Source organism: Diorhabda carinulata, chromosome 10, assembly GCF_026250575.1.
Source record: "Diorhabda carinulata isolate Delta chromosome 10, icDioCari1.1, whole genome shotgun sequence".
In the NCBI taxonomy this organism is placed as follows: Eukaryota; Metazoa; Arthropoda; class Insecta; order Coleoptera; family Chrysomelidae; genus Diorhabda; species Diorhabda carinulata.
The window spans coordinates 10,686,592-10,703,767 of NC_079469.1; the positions used below are offsets into that span (position 1 = coordinate 10,686,592).

A 17,176-nucleotide genomic window follows, 5' to 3' on the forward strand; every position below is an offset into this window, starting at 1 on the left:
CAGCAATAATAAATGGTGATAGCTGTTTCTTCAACTTGTTTGTAGAATTTGTTTTTGTACTGGAAATATTTTTGCTTCCTACATAGTTCCATTAATCGTGAATATTCTTTTATGATGTCAGCTCCCAAATTATAATTTAGTCCTCAAGGTACTGCAATATCTGCAGATCGGCGCGCTGGGATAATAATGAACTCACATCAGAGGAGATTGAAATTTTTCCAATTTTTGAACTTTCCAATTTCTTGATAAGTTCTAACAAATTTTTCACTGCAGAACTCTCCGTTTTAATAGGTAGGTTTTCAAATTCAACGTCGTTTATGGATTTTCATATTTATTCCTTAACTACTAAACTACAGTTCCAGAAATTACAACTTAGCATTCAGAATATTTGAAGGGTCTAGAAAAAGAATATATTGTCGTTCATGAGACTCGAGTTCTGCTGAGCGGTCAGCAAAAGGTGTTGATTAATTTGTGGCAGATCGTAATCATTTTGTGCTTTTGAAGCGATAACTTCGATTTGTGCTTCGTAGTATTTAATGAAAGCCCCTCTCTCTACATTAATTAGACAAATGTTGAGTTTATCATTTTGTTTTTAAAAAACACGAGTTTTGTTGAGGTGTTCTCAATTAATATTAAGGATAGAAAGGGCGAAAGAGAGTATTATCATAGAAGTTGAAATTGAAAAGCTTAATAGAGCGTTAAATGAGTGGAGGGAATTTCATGAGGTATAGATGATAATTTTGTTTCGATAGAAAAACACTCAGTATTAGGTGGAAAACCTCATTTTTTACAAATATTAAAAAATTACTTTCTCAGGACTAAACCATTATATCCTGACTTGCTTCGAAATCAGCGTATCTGCTCCAAATTGGAAATTAAAACGTATCCAGGATTGGATAACATCCTAGTTATTATGAAGCGAAGCATCGATGTGAATGTATCATTAACTAGATAATTGGAAGCGGTCAATATTCGAACCCCTTCAGAATATACAGCGTCAAACTTTCATCATAGCGAAACGATATTGTTAGGCCTCAGTCTCTCATTAACTAATGTTTTCATGACACAGTAATTAAAATTGAGGTCAATAATGAAAATAAGCTCATAGAGAAAATGAAAATATTTTACTACGAACATGTTCCTCCAACACGACATATATGTAATTATGGAGATCATTGTTGATGAATAAACAAACACTAAATACTGAGCACCACAAAGCATTTGTAGGAACTCCAATATGTCCTAGTAAGATGATGTTTTTTTATGTGAAATAGTGAATAACGAGGTTGATGGAACATGATATTTCACTTACTTTAGTGTCATAGATGTACCCAATGGCTCACCTAAAATATTAATAGCTATACGTACACAATTTTGGCCTCTATTTATTGAGCCTTAAATGGCACATGTAGTAACCTGGGTATTAAAATAAAAGATCAAGATCCAACAGCTAGCGTAAACAATATGATAAGACACACAAATATGACAATTTTAAGTACTTAGAAAATACCGCAAGAACAGCAACTACATCTATATCATTTCAGACAAATCCAAGAAGTCTTGTCAAATAACGTACCGATTAGAGTGAACTTTTCACAAATTATAATAGATAGGATAGCTTTGAATCCATTTTTTCAAAGTATTCTTTTTACAGGGGTCACTTTTACGAGACAATGTGTGTTATAATTCCACGATGCATACTACTGGTGTGATGATTATCCATTTAAATGGTAATATGTACACTTTAAACAATCATTTATTCGAGATATTGAAAGAGATAATGCTGAAAAAGAGAATATATTTATTTTTCATTCCAGAGTTCCACCGCACTTTGATATAAGAGGTGCAGAAGCCATTGTCTCCTCGGAAATGTGATTCCAATCCTTTGGTCATATTTCAAAGCAGAAGTGTACACTACAGAGGCCATTCACGACAAGAATTTTGAGATATGATTCAATTTTACTTTAATGAATTCATATTTCATCCCCAATTGCTTTGAGCATTAATGGACTAATGGATTAATAGAAAAAGACTTGTGTATTCATATCAATGGACATTTGGAACACTTCTTACTACTTTTTACTGTATTAGTTAAATTTCAATTTGTGTTCTTAGTTCCATTCTCATTTTCTTCTCTCTTCCTTATATCAGTATCAGTTATTACTTCAAATTTTTCAAAAAAAAAGTTAATCCGAAAACGGTACACAATGTCGAGTTTATCAAAGAGTACCTTTTTGGTATATAATTGAAGTTTGAGTTCAACTAAAACCTTAGGAAAGTTACGTTCAAAAATACTTCGACATCGTAAAAATAGTTTTTCTTCAACGCTCTGGTGTTACGAAGATTTTTCAGTCAAAACTAATCTATTTTCAGTTTTCTATCTTTCTTGGAGATGTGGTCACTATTTTTTGAAACACTTTTCAGAATAGAAAATTAATATTAGGCGAGCAGAGGCTGCTACAAAACATTACCGAATGAAACCAAAAATGCACGTACACGAGATTATTATATTAGTACTTCCGATATGAAGTGGCAAATGTGGATTCCTCAACTAACCAATCCATGCAGTAATGTACTATTCACTATAATTGACGGCTTCTCTAAAAATAATCCCTCAACTAAAGTACTTAGCAAAGAAAAATTTTATTTTGTTGTTAGACAATTGCAGCGTACAAAATGAAAATCACTTCATGAACGCCATGAATTTGACTTGAATTAATTTTTTTATGAATTTATTCATAAATTTCCTGTAATAAAAAAATGAACATTTTATTCCGAAGACATATTCTATATACAAGAAGGCAGCTGATAATTCTCACGAAACCAAACGACTTGATTTTATACTTTCCCATATATATTTCCCTGAAATGGGAATTTTTGATCGTGTCGATGTTAACTTACGGGAAAAGGGTTTTTTGCGAAAGAGTATATTTTTTAAATCGATATCTTCGAATATGTTTAGCATAGTTACAAAATATGATGAAAAGCTTGCGACACATGTAAGCATATTCTTTTGTCATCAGAAAACTAGTTTTCCTCTACAACTGAAAAGTGGAATCATAAAATAGTACGTCGAATGAAAAATGATCGGAAATATTTATATATTTTTCGAATAAAGTAAACATGAGAAACTTCTACAAGTAACTGTAATAAAGCAGCTTATGGGAGGTCAGTGATAACAACATTACTCATGGTTTATTCTTTATGGTTAGATATTAATGTCTTATTCAATTTAATTTTCTAATTGCATGTCTGATCGCATTCTAAGTTCCCTCAAATTATATACAGAGTAAATTGTATGGAGCTGAAGCCTTTTTTATTGCCATCATACCAAATATCTAGAACCCTTTTATTGTGATTCTAATTTATGATATTCCTGATGACAGAATTGTTTTTAATTCAAGTTTTGTTGAATAATTCCATTGAAAGCTATTGTTCTGCAATGTATTGTAACTCATTAACAGAAAATTTCTATTAATGCTAAAATACCTCGATTATTTCTGTGGAAATGAATTTATTGTGGAAATATATTTTACGCACCTTAACTTCATAGTAATTTCCTCATGTAATTCCCAATAATATGACGAGTTAATCAATATTTTATTCAATCTAAAACCAATTCATCTATAGCGTAAATGATAATTATGTCATTTTATATACACTCGTTTCTACGGTTATTGTTTTATGACAATATGATCAATATCATTAGGAAGAGTTAGTGTGAAGAAAGTGTTATCATTTACTCAGTTGAAATCTTCAAGATTTATCCATTAGGTCAAATCTCAGTAGTTTACTCCGGTGAATTCGCTGCCGCTTTCCGGGCGGCGTCTTTCACATTTTTTATAAGTGGCGGAACTTACAGAACTTACAATTATCAAGTGTTTCTAATTTTCAGCTTTCAATGCGTAGATTATTCCTAACAAAGTCGATGTATTTCTTGGATCTTTCATGTTTGAGATACTAATGTTCTTTTCGTGACAAATTAATTGGCTCAGCAGTTTTATTTGCGATGGAAATAGAAGAAATTCTTACTAAATATTTAGTACAACATAAATAAGTCCCGCATAAGTGTTTGATTAGCAACTTTTTCTCTAATATTAAAGTCTTCGTCTTTCAAAGTAGACAACTTATAGCTTAACAAGTTGAGTGCTCAAGTGATGTATTCTATGTCCAATTTTTCTTTTAAATGATCACCCTCGAAATATAGAGTGATTGTTCTTCAGTAAAAGGGGTCTTGGCCAGCTTTTTATTTCTTTGCTTCGTTATATCTTTATTCGCCCATTTATGATGGTAGTAAATACACTGTTTACACTACCACTACACCAACACTCACGATTACACTGTCTGACGGGCGTTTCGATAACCAAGTTATCGGCTTCAGAGACAGAAGCAGTGTATTTATTCAGTATGAATATCACTAATGGTTCCAGTAATTTAGAGGTAATCATTTATGGTGATAACTAGACTAGGAGAACATAATTTTTTTTTCGTAGTTCATTCAGTTTTTTTGGAAATTCTATTTCCAGCTTGATTTTTCATGAATTAATTGATTTCATGGCTGCTCAACTATCGGATAGGATTTTTATATCTTTTTTGATTATTGATTATTTGGTTATTGATACCCAATAACGCTATAAATTGATACTAATCTTGCAGCGATACTGACAATGCCATATGAAGAGAACTAAACCATTTCAATGAGGTACTTTGAAAAAAATTTTACCATGAAAATTCCTTATTCATTCAATTTTAAACGTAGCAGGGATGTACGGAGCAAAACGAAGCCATTATTTGGAATTAAAAATATATTAAAACAATTTAGATCCATCCGCTTCGCTGGAGCTTGTAGTCGAATTCGTATTTATGCACCGATAATGTAGCTGACTGATTTAATCATCAGTTTGTTGGATTACAGTTGATTTCCCAACTGATCGATAGCTTCTCTTAATTATAGTTCAACTTCAGAATAATGTAAAATTTTTCACGCTAAAGTGATCATTCATTTTTTGTCTATGCTGTTCAATTTCATTTAACAGTGTTGTTTAATAACAGCTTTTCAAAAACGAGAACAACTCCGCTTCCATTAATCATTGAAACAAAGGTGTATGTCTGGATACTGTAAGAGAGATATCTAAACAGCCTAGGACCAACACAATAATTACCGAATAAAATGACAACTGTGGTTTTCATAGTTTACAATGGTACTTGAACTGCCAATGCTAATATCGCATTTAAGTTTGGATTGCTCACCTTGTTTGTTCACGAAAATTTCAAATATTGGCAATTCCCTTCAAATGAAGTCTCGGTGTAATACGATAGTTCAGCTTCGTAATTCGGATTTGGGGTGCATTATCAGAACCAAACATGCGAAATGAACGCAAAGCTGCTTTTGTTGACATTCCAATCTGGAATAGTTTGGACGGAATATTACTCGAAACTATTGGGAATTCTGATAATTGTCGGTTATAATTTTGGTGGTGATTAACTATATCCCAAACATTTGCAATATTTTTTCAAGCTAATAGACTAAAATAATGATTCGAGTATATCAAATTGAATTCTGAATCACCAAAAGAATTTGAATCATATTAATATAATTTCAAATTATAGATATTCTTTTGAGTAATATGATAATAAAAACATGAACTTAGATTGTACTAATTTATTCAGTTGATTTAAAATGTTCTAAATTTGTATGAATTCATCAAATTCTGAAATTAAATATTTCAGATTATTATTCAGTTCCTCTACTCGGCTATTAAAAAGATTATCGGTTATTTGTAGATTAAATTTCGAGATAATATTCCCTCCATTATTTTGCAGAGGTTCTTTGGCTTTGTCGTATCGGTGTCGATTCATCAAGATTTCCAGAAATTGCTTTTACATTACTATCAAGACTATTGATTGAACCTGGTTTGTTTCTATATGAAAGGTGAACGATTTGAGATTTTCATTGTGCTGATTGTCATTAGGATTGGACTCCAGCATCAATATTTCCAATGTTTTTTCACTGCAATGTTGAGTTTTCTGTCTTTGAAATTTTACTAGTTATATTTCTATACTAGAAATCTACCGAATACAACTTTACATCTGTAAAGATACAGGTGTGAAGTAACAGTAATGAAAAGAAAAATTTCGACAAATTTGGACCATTGCTGAGCAAGTTTCAGGAGAAAAATCTGTGTTACGTATTCCAAGCTCTCGAGTTTATATTTCTCATTTTGTGGTCGTTATCAACAGAAAAATAGTAGATTGCTGAATGGATTAGATCTTCAAATGCTTTTTGTCCGGGAATGCATTTATTTGTTTTTCATTTTCATTATGTTTCCACTAAAACGAATCTCTAGCGTTTCGACTGACTGCGCCCATTGTTAAGTTTCTTCAAAATCAAATTTTAATACACTTGAATCAATTATTATCTATGATAACTCTATATAATAATCAACATAGGAATATCAATAAAATTGTTGGATTATTTTCTTATTGTTTTACTAGAAGAACATGAAGGCGAATTATTTTGCTGACGGCGAGAAACATGAATGTGACGCACTGATTTCAACTGTATGGCTTCAACTGCAGGAAGAATGTATGGAAGTGATGTTCCACAAAACAAGTTTTCTGATTTCAAATATGTTGATATCAATCATCACAACGAAACGACCTCAATTGCAACCGAATGATAATGAAGAAAATTAGTAGTAATGAATATACCAGATGATAACAATGAATCTGACTTTGAGTAGAAAAATTTCACAAACTATGGAAAATCTTGCCATGTCCTTCATTTTGAGAATTAAAATATCAGTACTATTAATATTTGTAGGAAACATCATTCATTTGAAATAAATCATTATTAAGTCCAACTTCTTAATTTTCATTTCAAGCCACAATATATTATATGTTTCGGAGGTGATCGTATTTTTCATAATTGTGGTCAATTGTAGACATTATTAAGAAAACTATCAAAAAATGCCGCTGTTCACATTGTTATTTATTTGTGTTAAAAATAATGCATTATTTTTCGAAGTATTGTGATATGATACTTCATATACTATATTGTTCACTACTAGTGAATAGCTATATTAATAATATTTCTGTTTTCCTCTACTAACCACCTTGTTGTGATAGAGAATAATCCTATTCATTCCAAAGCAATGAATCTCTCGTGTACAAAAATTGACAATACCATCAGTCACCTTGTTCTATATATATAAAAATTTGAATATTCTCGCAATATTTCATAAGTTTCATTTGTACGAAATTTAGTTTGAATATGAACTACACGTTCTGCATCATCACGAATTCACAAACAGGATTTTTTATTCACCGGATCATCATTTTAGATATTTTGGGAAAAAAATCATTGATATATTATCATGCAGCAATAATCAACCTATCCCTGTCTATGAGTAATTTCTTGTTATATATACATAAAATACAGGCAATCTTGGAATTTGTCTGTCAGTTTATACTTTGTGATTGAGTAAAATTCTTTCATATGAGACGATTAATACTAATAATAAGCAAATATTGTAACTAGCTTTGGAGCATAGAATGACGGTAACCTATTTTTAGAGATATGCCACACTAAAGATAATTATATATTGAAAGTTAGCAAAGTATAGTAAAGTTAAATACCTAGTGCATTTTGTTCCTCTAATTAATAGCTGTCGATTTATATAATAATCTTCCAATTCCGCAATCACTGGTCTTTTGAGATTGCCGATTCTCGAACTATAATTATTGACAACGTTATTTTATTATTCGATGCCTACAGCGTCGTTACAGAAAATCGTATTGAGTGAAATCCCTCATGATGTTAGAATACTTCGCCTATCTCAATATTGCGAAAAATTGTGATTTTATCCTTATTATCATGAATAGGAAGACCTTTACGATCCTAATTACCTTGGTTGGGATTTCCAGAATTCCGGAGGCTTGGAAGCGATGCCCTTCCACTAGGTTGCACTCTCTATTATCCGTAACCGGCTATCACGTGTCTGAAGTTTGGGCTCAACTAGCCGTTATCTCTGTTCTACCCAGCTACAGTATTTCTACTACCCAGTTTAAGGGGTTTGACTCCCTTATGAAGTTTGGACGTGTCCATAGATATACAACTGAAGCCATTCCTTTTTGATTTTTACTTTTTTTCATCAGCTTACGGTGTTTCTAAATCCGCGTATAAAGGATTCTTACTGCAATCTTGAATCTTGTCACAAGTTGAGCTGTTCCAAATCTGGCCAAGTAGTTATTACCACTAAGTCGTTTTTATTTTTGAAGTTTTGAAGAGACACTCGTTATGTGTTAAAAGAGGGTTGAAAATTACAGAAGTCCTGTATCGTTAGTATGTGTCTCCCTAAACGCCATTCAGCAGTTCTATAAAATCTGATGAATATTGTATAATATTGGAAATGTTACCTGTGGGCAACTCTGAATATAATAAACACTCTATTGAAATGTTTAAATTAAATTGACAGCATGCAATGTTGTGCACTCACAGGTCATTCCAAATTTTTAAGATTTTCAAACTTTCGGCGATATTTGATATACTATACAAATCCATGGACACGCGCATATAGTGAAATGATATATAACAATTAGATGATGAATATCAAGAGATAACTGAGAGATGTTCTAATGGTCTATGTTATGAACTATAGTTAATAATCATTGTTTATTTCTAACAAAAATGTTTTGTTGAATGAATTTACCTGTATGTTACGAATGCCGCGTCTACATCTGAAACAGGAAAAAATGATTAACAGTTTGGGAAAACATGCATGGATTAAGTTCTCCCTATGTCTCGTCGATTTAAAAAATACTTCATTATTTTTTATTTATTTATTATTAATATAGATCGAATGAATTATTTTCATAAGTAACATGGCCGTCGGTTGTCTTTTTCGAAATTTCTTAAATCAAGTAGATATGAAATAACAACTTGGATGAATTTATTGTCGTTTGAAATATTTTACAGATATCTGATAGAACTGTGAGAATTTTTTGCTTAAAATGGAAACGAGCAAACAAGAAACTGTACATACAAACCTTGAAATATTTACTCTCGAATGTCTTAAATATTGTAGAAGAAACTAGCAGAAAATTGGAAATTCTAAATTCATGTTATTGTCCAAAGTTTATGGGAGTAGAGACTATTGCCAAAAATAGGCGTTGATTTTTTTGATAAAAAAAATTATAACTTCCACTTGAATAAGTTTAATTGGGAAGTAATTTGAAACAATTGGATAGAAATTTACTTTTGAACCCATCTTGATAGACTTTTGTAGAGGTAGAGAAGTTATTTTTCAGCAACTAAGGTACATGAATACAGAACTTGCTAGAAATAAAGCTAACTATATTAAAAAGGATTCATTTGGTGCCAAAATAAATTTCTTTATGTCATCTTTCAAAAAGCTGAAGACTTCTTTGCGTTGGTAAGAATAATTTTCTTTTCTATATTTCAGAATAATTGGGAATATTGATATTTCCTCAAATTTTAATCACGAATTCGTTTTATCAAGCTTTTGAAATTAAGTTAGCAAACAATTTCTGAAAATATTATTTATAATTATTTGTTCTTAAAGACAATTTGAAGATGCATATTTTATTGGATTTTTATTCTTTTGAAACCCAATATAATATCAACAAAAAGTTGCTATTAATGAACAGTTTATTAATGATATATATCGAAGCTTCCCTGTCCTCAATCGACTTGGACATTAATAACTTACTCGAAAAAAAATGAAAGAATAGAAATTTTTTCTTTTGAAAATCTGAAATACTTGAAAATGTAAAATGTTTGTTCTAAGATCAATCTAAATCTTGATAGTTGAGGTCTGATATAAGACTAGTAGATTAGTAAACAATATTCAACTAACATCAATTTTTTATACTTGCTAATTAAATAATTTTAGTACAAATTCAAAACTCACTGCGTAAATCCAATCTACATATTTCCTCAGCTTTGACTTGCCATCTATCGACTTAATATACAGATTGTATATTTATTTAACAAATGACAAAGAAATGAAGAATATTACGAAAATGTGTCATAAAAATGCTGCTCTATAAAGATGGTCTAAAATGTAATATTCCCCTACCCTCATTACTAACATCATTTGTACAAAGAATTCGTCATGACGATCTCATATTTTCCATGAACGTAAACATTCATGGAATGATAGTGAAAAACTTTTTATGAGCTGGTATATAAAACTTAGTTCTGCCAAGTATTCCAATAAACATTTTGTATGCATTTATACAGTAACTTTATTATTCTGAATAAAAGAGCCTGTATATTAATACTCTGTCATATTTTGAATGAAATTTAAGTCATTACTTCACGGTATAGATATGCAAATTGCAATAAATTTATAATTTGCGTTATTGTAAGGAACTATTTACAATTTAACATTACAAATATATTGTTTACAAAAAAAAACTTGTTCTCCACATTGAAGACTTTGAAGAAGAGACAATCTTTTGAATGATGAAAATCTTGGGCTATAAATTACAACGTGAGAAATAGATATTCGCATAGAACAAGAAATTTTTATTCAATATATTGTATAAAATTTCACTACCAATGTGATTTTACTTTCAAGATGGTTTTATTTATTTCACCTGTATGCTTGTATTTGACTATCCAACGGCTACCAATCCAACACATAATGTGTTGCGTGCATTGACGGTCTCCATAACAGAGCTATTATCCCCTATCAATGACATTGATTATATAATTATGAATATTTGTTAGTATTACATCCAAGAAAACCCAAACGACTTCAAAAATTGAAACGTAAAAATTTTGAATAATTTGGAAATGACATTCTCATGGAAATTTTGCCGTTTACTGCCCTTACTTTATAATCTTTTATACCAGCATTAACATTTTGATTATATGTATCAATATTTAATGGAAAAATACACAATAATTGTCAATAAAAAGGCATAATTATGCAACACTGCTGTGACGGTTGTTGAAACATAAGGTCGTTAAAAATAGTAACTTAACTGTAGGCAACGATAAATCAAAAACGTGTAAATCGACTCGATTAAAAAACCTTGTACCTCATAACATCGTATTTTGTATAAATATATGAAATAGAAAATGTATACACACAGAGATATTGTAGTCAATGTAAGCATACGTGTACTCGATGACCGACTTGTTGACGGAGGTCAGTACTCGTAATAAATACAATTACTTATTATTAAATGTGTAAGTTTCAAAAATACCAGTGATTCTGACAATATGGATTTATCAAGTTCCCATTGATTAGGGGCCCTCAACAACACACTGAATTGTGCAAGATGGACATGGGAAAAGTTAATAAATTGCGGTGAGAGTCGGTCGGTAATCATAGTCACCCGATCACGCACACTAGGATTTCCATATATTCCGAAATATCCAGGATATCATCTCGAAATATTTCACTAAAAATAGATGTTGAAAAGTTGATGAGGAATGTATTTATATCATTGATTGAGAAAATACTCATGTATATTTGATTTAAAACAGCGATATACTTTCCGGTCTCCCTTTGTATTCTGGTAAAGCCTAATAGGAAGCTTTTGAAACTGATTAATTTCTTGTTTTTACATTCTCTGCAACTTCTTCGTAATAATAGAACAAAGTTTTCGATTATTTTCAATACGAAGCTTCTTTGATCAAGAAGCTACAAATCGAAAAAAAAAAAGGTTGAAACTATGTATATAACTACCAGTAAAGAAAATCTATTTGGTCTCAGCTCACGCCATCCTTATTCTGCGCTCCAGAATAAACTATTCCGAAATTAACAACGTTAACGTATTTCAAGTCGCTCACACGGCAAAATTTAAAATGTTCATCCAACAAATTAGATTTTTCAATAACAAAGTTTTCTGTACGTGAATCGTACGACTAGAATATCATTTAATGAGTTTCAATGGATGAATTGGCAAATTATCGTTAATATATCCTCAAATTAACAAGTTTATATTGACTCCCATTTGATGGAAGATTTCGTCCTCCGGTTCTATAACAAGTCACAGAGACCCGTATCACGTGTCACGTTCAATATTCGGTGACTACGTTTGAAGTTATATAGATGATGGTTTGTACCTATTATATAGTTAAACATTCCATTTTTACCAGCTAAATGAACTATATTATGGAAAATCTAGCCATTGTGATGAATTTTCTTCCAAATCTCGAGACAAGTTATCATTTATTCAATAATGCCTTACTTCCTTTAAGACATAGTAAGGAAAAACCACCCAAAGTATGGAAAGAAAAGTCTTGGTTCTCCGCAAGATGTAGAGAGGTATCTGGCCTTATTTGCCGGACTTTGGATCGTTCGATTTATATCCATTTTCTGAGATGAAATTTATTAGAAGGAGCAGCATGGTCCCAGAAGTACCGGGCCTGACCTAGAGATAGCGGTATTTGCTTGAAAAATACCCCTTTATTAGAAAGTACACAATCTTGACAGCATATGTTTCGAGTTTGAAGACGCAACGTTGTTTAGTATTTGTTTAGCAGCTGTTAATAGTGAATTTTCAAATTTGGATAGAATTGGTCATCGTTATGTGATACAATACTTTTGAAAGTCCTTAGCTCAACCAAGAAAATAGCTGAATTAAGTGAAAATACAATGAGAAAGATACTAATGACCACAAGGAACACCGAAGGAGAGATCCAGTTGACAGAAGATGACAAACCGGACTTGGGAAGATTGCATCAAGCACCTATTTGCAGCAGATTGAGATAACGTGGGAGAAGAAAGCGGACAGACGGAAGAGCTATGTATTCTCAAGTCCGAAGTAAAGCTGCCATAAAAATCTTGAAAACCAGAAAAGCAGCTGACTATGACAACATTCCAATAGAATGCTTGAAGGCTTTGGATCATAGAAACTTGACCCATCTCACAAAATTGCTCAACATAATCTATAAAACAAGAGAAATTCCAAAAGACTGGCTTGAATCAGTATTCGTTCCATTGCCTCAAAAGAACAACCCTAAGTCCTGTGAGGAATGTCGGATGATCAGTTTGATGAACCACACACTAAAAGTACTCTTGAAAATAATCCTGGAGAGAATATATCAAAAATGTGAAGAACAACTGGATGAAACACAGTTTGGCTTTAGAGAAAGATCAGGAACTAGAGAAGCATTATTCGTTATCACAGTACTACTACAGAAGTGCAGAGAATAAACAAAAATGTATATGTCTGTTTCTTTGATTTCCACAAGGCCTTTGATAAAGTCCAACAATATAAACTCATGGAGAATTTAACAACTATAAACTTAGTTCCAAACTATAAACGATTAATCAAAAATATATATCACAATAAAACTGCAGAAGTGCGTGTTGCGGACAAGTTCGCCAAGGCTGCGTTCCTTCTCCAGAACTATTTAATTTATATTCTCAGTTTGTATTTCAGAAAGTGCTGATGATACTGTTATAATGGCAGAGAGTGGAGAAGATCTTCAAATCATATAAGAGAGAATCAACCGAGAATGTGAAAATGTAGGACTCACTATAAATATTGAAAAAACTAAATTCATAGTTATCAGTAAAAACTAAAATATCAGTATAAAACGTATTCTCACACTGAATTGAAAACAAATAGCATGGTTGCAAAAATACAAGTATCTTGGTTCAGTCATAAACGTTCAAATGTATCCAGATGAAGAAATCAAGATCAAAATTGAAATGGCTTTGAAGGAATTTGCCAAGTACTCCTCAATGTTTGCAAACAAAAATCTAAAGCTCCACGTCAGAATAGGATTCATATATGTGGTTAGTACTGCTGTACGGAGTGGAAACCTAAACCTTGAAAGCTCAAATGATCAAAAAACTTGAGCCATTTGAGATGTGGCTCTATACACGCATCCTGAAGATACCGTGGACTGAAAAATCCTCAACGACTAAGTACTAAGACGCATTGGTCGCAAAAGAAAGCTGTTGACAATTATGAGGATAAGAAAAATATCTTACATAGGACACATGTTACGCAACGCCAAATACCTACTGCTACAGGAAATAATGCAGAGTAGAAGGAAAGAAAGGCATTGGCAGGGAGAAGAAATCCTGGTTCCGTAACATAAGAAAATGGACAAATCTCAGCGTCGGAGAATTGTTTCATGCTGCAAGGGACGAGAAGCAGCCTTCAATAAGAAGACGGTATAAGAAGAAGAAGAATTAGTAGCGTGCTAGAAATTTTATGAAATATTTACTCAACTGCAACTCTGTGAATATCCGAAAATTTCCATTCACTCCCTTCTAGCTTCATCCAACTATGCGGAATACAATTATACGATAATTGTTTGGGAAATTAGTAGTCCATTCTCCGAATTATCTATATAATTCATCATTTCCAGCTGTTCCAGATATTTCTACTTTATTTAAGTTGATTCCCTTGAAATATATGAAAATGAGTTAAATCCTTTAATACTTTAACAAACGACTCCTATCTAATCCACAATATATTTCCACAGTACAGACGGCTTGACAAACTAATTTTGACTGGAATATCTGGAGAAACATATAATAAAGCGAGCTCGGGTGATGGGCAGTGTATACTCTTGTTCCATAAATCAACAACAGAACAAATTAATGCCAGTCTGTCCAACATATTTCATAACTGTCTATGTTACATGAGCTTGGCCATGGGATGAATTTCACAGATAATCACGAAATTGTGGGATGCTCTTTTATATGAATACACCAAAATTGAACAAAAACGCTGACCTTGTAAAAAGTAAAAACAGATCCCTATGGAGACTGTGGAAATATTCATATAGCGTGTACCAAAGTATAAAATAACAGAAATTACATATTGATTAATTCATAATTTTCCAAATCTAAACAATAATTATGTGACACAGATAAAAGACAAAAATTTCATTGATATTGATTTGAATTCTTCCTGAAAATTTCATAGGAGAGATTAAAAAATATTGAGGGGGTATAAACTGAACGGTTATTTATTTTGAATTTTATGAAAGAAAATTGGATATTATATTTCAAATATCTTTTATATATACAATTTGGTGTACGAGTTATTTTTATTTCCACACAATTGATGTGATAGAAGCTGCTAGTAGCGACTTTCCACAATTTTAAATAGAATATTTGGGTATCGCATCTATACCACTATACCAGGCAATAGGGGTAACTTTTTCCAATTGTTAAATCAATAGTTTGGTCAGTATTAAAGATCGTACATGGAATAATCAATTAATTACACCCATAGCTCATTTCAGATGGCGTCGTATATATTCGTCGAGGAAAACGATTGAGTTAAGGTGAAACTGTTCCTCAATTGACGAGGAAACATTGTGCAGCTAGGTTAAGATTCAGACGAGAACAAACGAGTATGTTCAAAACTGGGGTAATGTCTTTTCACGAATAAGGTTTATGTTTATGCATTTCATATCGGAGTAATTTTTTTTTTTATTTCTTGAGGTATAATCTATTTATTCAGACACCACCCCCGGAGTCAACTTACTTATATACTAATTAATTATTCACTAATACTTAAATTCACTGGTTACCCTTCTATTTCGTTCTGTTCATATGACTATTTATTATAAACTGAACTAACTTAGAATTCTAGAAAGTAAACAAACAAAAACAAACCGCCTTCTACAATGAAAATATATATAAAAATAAATCATTAAACGGAGTCCGCCTTACATCTAACATGCCATGACCTTGCCAAATTTTAGAATTCTTTTAAAACCGGACAGGATCGGCCTCAAAACCTTGTTACTAACAGAACCAATTAATCTGAAATAATTGCCTATGAAAAAGAGACCTGAAATCAACTACTACCTTAGAACAAAAAGAATCTTTAGAACATATTGAGTGGTATGTATGAATATTCTTTTGCAACTGTTTTAAAAAAATTGTACAGGCTATTGTCATGGATATTGAAATAATAACATGTGGTATGTTGAAAATACTGTCAAATGAGAGAAATATTGTAAAACATACTACATATTGTGCTAAATGCAAAGTATGTTGGCATAGTAAGTAAGGGTCTAAAGAATATCATAAAAGCCATTTGTGAACATAGCCTTATTTGGTCTGTTTCAAGTTTAGTACGCACAAGGAATAGATGTGATCTGTATGTACAAACCTTTATTCAAGAACGTGAAGGGTTTCAACAAAAAAAAGGAGCAGTAATGAAGAAAATAGTAACTATTTGCTGACAGATATTAATTGCAGATGATTATGTTAGAATTTATGAATTTCAATATAACTTCCAATTAATCCCAGTGGGTTGGATTGACACAAGTTTTCACATCATGTGACAGCATGGTTTTAAAGAAGCATCTCACATTTGTACTATATTCAAATTTATGATTCGCCAAACCAATAACTACTGGATAATAAATTTTTTTTGTGGTCGAATAAATAGAATGTAATATTTTTCACAATGTTTCAAGATATACTTGATCTTATTTATTTATATTTCACCTAAGCTATAAAATAAGTATTTTCTCATATTCCCTGATACTTTTACATTTGGAGAAGTGTGTGTATTTTTTTCTATCTCCCCCACATATTTTTTTAATATCAAAATATCCCTCATTTCAATAAGGTTAAATATTTGTAAACAGTATTCAATTCAATTCAACAAAAAACCAATTGCGCTTTGAATTACTATATTTAATTTCCAATTGTTGGTTGGAATAACTAGTTTTTTGTAATACTGTTAAGTAGTTATTGTCTCTTCAAACATATTTTCCGATAGGTCATCTAGATCAAGCCGAATATAAATGATTTCTCCTACGGATTGATCCTACATAGTAGGATGTAATAGTGAAGCAAGAGGTAATCAATCACATGTTATATTACCAAATGTTTACTATTTTCGAACTAATCTGCAGCATACGGAGTGAAGAGCAATTTATATTGAAGATAGCTCAACTTCAATTCTTACAACAAAAGATGAATTCAAGAATTAGAAAAACTCCTTCTTACATAAATCCGATTCCAAAAGTTTCGAAAAAATTGTTCTGAATACCTCAGAATTAGTTTGAGAGATGTATAGCTGATTATTTCTTTTTGTCAGATCATCTGCGTCTATATTCGCATCAGTTTGGCACATTGAATAACAAAACTTTTATTACAACAAAACAATTGTGAAAAAATTTGGTGAAACTTTTGTATTTTCAATTGAT

At 31.5% G+C, this 17,176-nt stretch overlaps 1 protein-coding gene across 1 annotated transcript in view; it reads right to left on the reverse strand.

The window, feature by feature from the left end:
• The window catches only part of LOC130898669 (potassium channel subfamily K member 17-like), a 352,246-nt gene that overhangs the window by 285,901 nt on the left and 49,169 nt on the right, over positions 1–17,176 (reverse strand). The window contains exon 2 of the mRNA XM_057808114.1: positions 8,712–8,739. The gene's annotated coding sequence lies outside the window, so the exon portion shown is untranslated. The remainder of the gene's footprint in view (positions 1–8,711; positions 8,740–17,176) is intronic.